Below are 5,134 nucleotides of genomic sequence, written 5' to 3' on the forward strand. Positions count from 1 at the left end.
TCAAACAGAGTTATGAGTTATATTAGAGTCTGGACTAGCCAGGGTGGAGACACCACCTTAAAATACTGTTATCACCTCATTAGCACTCAGCATCCAGCAGAGACTTCAGAAAAGCCATACATTAGTGGGAAGGAATGATATCTTTAAAGTGCTGAAGGAAAAACAACAACAATCAGCCCAGAACTCTATAACCAACCAGCAAATATTTCTCTACAAAATGAGGATGAAATGAAGACACTTTCTTTCCAAAAACATCTAAGAAATCTGTTGTCTACAGACCACTACTTCAAGAAATGTTAAAGAACATCTTTCAGGTTCAAGGGAAGTGATACTAAAGATTTGCAAGACTTCGATTATAAAAACTATAAAATATTTTGGAAAAAATATTTGAAGAAAAATTTAAAGAAAATTTAAATAAATAGAGATATACCACATTCATGGACTGAAGGACTCAATATTTTTTTTCCTTAAGGAAAAAGAAATAATTTTATTATTGTAATATAATTGCTTTACAATGTTGTGTTAGTTTCTGCTGTACAACGAAGTGAATCAGCTATATGTATAAATTTATCCCCTCCCAAGTGGACCTTCCTCCCATCCCCCCCATCCCACCCATCCAGGTCATCACAGAGCACCAAGCTGAGCTCCCTGTGCTATACTGCAGGTTCCTACTAGCTATCTATTTTATACATGCTAGTGTATTTATGTCAAACTTAATCTCCCAATTCATCCCACCCTCCTCTTCCCCCTGCTCCATGTCCACATGTCCGTTCTCTGCATCTGTGTCTCTATTCCTACCCTGAAAATAGGTTCATCTGTAATCTTCTTCTAGATTCCACATATATGTGTTAATATACGATATTTGCTTTTCTCTTTCTGACTTACTTCACTCTGTATGACAGACTCTAGGTCTGTCCACTCCATCCACATCTCTACAAATGACCCAATTTCATTCCTTTTTATGGCTTGCTAATATTCCATTGTATATATGTACCACATCTTCTTTACCAATTCCTCTGCTGATGGACATTTAGGCTGCTTTCATGTCCTGGCTATCGTAAATAGTGCTGCTATGAACATTGGGGTGCATGTGTTTTTTTGAATTATCTTTTTCTCTGGGTATATGCCCAGTAGTGGGATTGCTGGGTCATATGGTAGTTTTATTTTTAGTTTTTTAAGGAACCTCCATACTGTTCTCCATAGTGGCTGTATTAAATTACATTCCCACCAACAGTGTATGAGGACTCCCTTTTCTCCACACCCTCTCCAGCATTTATAGTTTGTAGATTATATGAACATTGGGGTGCATGTGTTTTTTTGAATTATCTTTTTCTCTGGGTATATGCCCAGTAGTGGGATTGCTGGGTCATATGGTAGTTTTATTTTTAGTTTTTTAAGGAACCTCCATACTGTTCTCCATAGTGGCTGTATTAAATTACATTCCCACCAACAGTGTATGAGGACTCCCTTTTCTCCACACCCTCTCCAGCATTTATAGTTTGTAGATTTTTTGGTGATGGCCATTCTGACCAGTGTATGGTGATACCTCATCGTAGTTTTTATTTGCATTTCTCTAATAATTCGTGACGTTGAGCAGCTTTTCATGTGCCTCTTGGCCATCTCTATGTCTTCTTTGGAGAAATGTCTATTTAGGTCTTCTGCCCATTTATTGATTGGGTTGTTTTTTTGATATTGAGCTGCACGAGCTGTTTGTATATTTTGGAGATTATTCCTTTGTCCGTTGCTGCATTTGCAAATATTTTCTCCCATTCTGAGGGTTGTCTTTTTATCTTGTTTATGGTTTCCTTTGCTGTGCAAAAGCTTTTAAGATTCATTAGGTCCCATTTGTTTAGTTTGGTTTTTATTTTCATTACTCTAGGAGGTGGATCAAAAAAGATCTTTCTGTAATTTATGTCAAAGATTGTTCTTCCTATGTTTTCCTCTAAGAGTTTTATAGTGTCCAGTCTTACATTTAGGTCTTTAATCCATTTTGAGTTTATTTTTGTATATGGTGTTAGGTAGTGTTGTAATTTCATTCTTTAACATGTAGCTGTCCAGTTTTCCCTGCACCACTTATTGAAGAGGCTGTCTTTCCTCCGTTGTATATTTTTGTCTCCTTAGATTAGGTGACCATAGGTGCGTGGGTTTAAAAAGGATAAATTAGTCTCCATCAAAATTAAAACTTCAGTTTTTCAGAAGATACCATTAAGAAATGAACAGGCAACCCAAAGACTTGGAGAAAATACTTGCAATACATATATCTAACAAAGGATTTGTGTCACAAGTCATTAAAGAAAAGTCTTCTAACTCAATAATAAGAAGACAAGCAAGCCAATTTACAAAAATGTGGGAAATGTTTACAAGACACTTCATAAGAGGAGATATACAACGGCCAGTGAGTACATAAAGAGAGGCTCAACATCACGAGTCACCAGAGAAACACATATTAAAACCACAGTGATATACCCTGTCATTGGAATGACGAAAATTAAAACTGATATAATTCCCTGTAATATGATTATGGAACAACTGGAACTTTCATACATTGCTGTTTGGAGTGTAAAGTGACATAGCCACTTTAGCAAACAGTTTAGCAGTTTCTTAAAAAGTTAAACATACACTAACCATATAACCCAAGAAGTGTATCCTTAGGTATTTCTCCAAGAGAAAAAAATATATACCATATACACATCCATATAAACGCTCATAGTGATGGTTCATATCAGCTTTATTGACAATAGAAAAGTTGAAATAACTCAAGCACCCATCAAGGGTGAAAGGATAAATAAATTATATATTGAATACAAAAACAACTGTGTATATTCCCACAATGAAATACTACTCTGCAATACAATGAATGTTCATTCAACAAATGTTTCATTCAGCAACATGGAAGAAAAAAATTTTTTAATTATGCTGAGCAAAAGAAACCATAAACAAAAAGTATATACTGTATGTAAAGTATACAATAACTCCAACTGAATGAAGTCTAGAACATGTAAAACAAATCTAAAATGATAGGGATCAGATCTGTTTTTGGAGCAAGAGACAGAGGAAATTGATTTTAACTGGGCATGAAAGAACTCTCTGGAATAATGGGAATGTTCTGTTTTGATTGGGGTGCTGGATACATGGTACATATACATACAAAACCTCAACAAACTTAAAATTTGTACATTTTATGTAAACTATGACCCAATAAAGTTGATTTTAAAAAATGAAAATAGAAGGAATAAGCATAAGAATAGCTATTACTTACCAGTGTTTTGTATGTCTCAGACACTTTGTAGGATGCTTGTATATACCACTCAATTCTTCGAGCATCCTTCAACGTAGGAGTTATTATGAAAACGGAGGTTGAGAGCAATGAAGTAACTTGCTCAAGGTGACACAGAAGGAAAGTGACCCACAAGAAGGCCCAGAGGAAGAATTCTATGGAAAAGCAGAAATCAAAACTGTTAGAAGGAAATGATGGGAACAAGCCATAACATCTGAAACTAGAGGGAAGAATCAAAAGGTGTTTGTAGAGGCAAATATGTATGAAGAAAGAGAGCTAGTTGGATATGGGGGATTTATGTTTCATGAGCTTGGTCTTCTCAGTAAAGTAGAAGATGGGATTGCCTGTTAGAGGGGGCTGGAACATGAGGAGAAATCTGAAATAGTCCCAACAGAAATAAGAAAGGATTGCTGGACAGCAACGAAGACCCTCTCCAAGGGAGGGAAAATTAGGCATGTACTGGGATAGCTCTGCTGGACTCTTCCACTTTCTCTGGCAGGTTCTGCAAACTAAGAACATCAGTGATGAAAGTGATGGTGGACACAGCCTAAGACAATGTAAATCTGTCCCAGGCAAGAGCGACCCAGAGGCCTCTAGGGGAGGGTAAGTAAAGCCTTCTCAGTTGAAGTTTAAAATATCCACTATCTTGACCATCCTAGCCGAGGGGAAAACTGCCAGTTCTCTCTCTTTTTTAATATGCGACTTACTAGGATTCTGTCAACCTACTAAACTGGAAATGGAATAAAATATAATAGAGCAGAAATTTTAGCTGAACCAATTCAAACATTCTGTAGGGAGTCTTTTCTGTCCAAGCACTATTATGTACCTCTGAATAAATTGGGTCTGGGCCCTGGTTTGTTATTTTTAATTTGGACTAATATAGTTGACATAAAAGACTAAAATTTGGAGGTTATTCAGTCACTCACGTCCTGACCAAAATTCCAACATGTCAAACATTGACGTCACCCTCACCATCTCAATTTCCTCTGTTTCTGCCAATGTTCGCCTCATACTCTTCCTTCCCAGACTTGAGACAGAGGGCTCTGGACCTAAGAATTCTCCCCCTTCACCCCTCAACCCCTACGCTTTTCTCCTATTCCTCTGTCAAGAACTAATGCCACATCCTGCTAATAGGTGCTATGCATGAAGATGGTTCTGTAGTCAGCTACGTTTGGGAAACCTTGCGTTAAACATAGTTACAAGGTTTTGTTACAGGACCTTTCAGAAATTTTAATGTGCTTCTGTGTGCTGTGAATCTCCAAGGGAGAGATAAAATATTTGATCGTGGAACCCCTGTGGTTGTAGCATTGCCTGAAATTCACCCTGGGAAGCATTGGCCTAAATCGCAGTAACTACCCCCTCGCCATCCTCTCTGCCTTCGGTGTCTGATGTTCCAATCCACCTTAAATACAGCTGTGGGGAATTAGCTCAAACCACATTTTCCTTGGGCTGGTCCTCAGCTGTAAAAGCTTTGATGACCACACACAGTACCTATAATGCCACATCCGAGCCCCTCCCAGTGTGACCTGTGAAGCTCTCCTTACTCAAAAGTGAGAAACCACACAGCTGACAAGGATGTCACATGCTCTCAGTGGAAGGAAGTTACTGTTTCCAGAATGCATATGTCCTTAGAGTTTACATTTTAAACACAAGACGAGTGAAAAAAGCCTAGATGACCCTCCCTTTGGAGGAGGAGGAGGAGACCTGGAGGTCAGGTTTGCCCATGGTTTTTGCCCAGATTCTAAACACTGTGGGTTACGTGCAGACCAGCAGATAAGAAGTGAGTCAGAACAGGGATGGTGGGGGGTCACTTGGCAACATCTTCTGAACTGGCTTAGCTCTACCAACAGCAGGGAG

Source organism: Neophocaena asiaeorientalis, unplaced genomic scaffold (assembly GCF_003031525.2).
Source record: "Neophocaena asiaeorientalis asiaeorientalis breed wild unplaced genomic scaffold, Neophocaena_asiaeorientalis_V1.1 scaffold153, whole genome shotgun sequence".
In the NCBI taxonomy this organism is placed as follows: domain Eukaryota; kingdom Metazoa; phylum Chordata; class Mammalia; order Artiodactyla; family Phocoenidae; genus Neophocaena; species Neophocaena asiaeorientalis.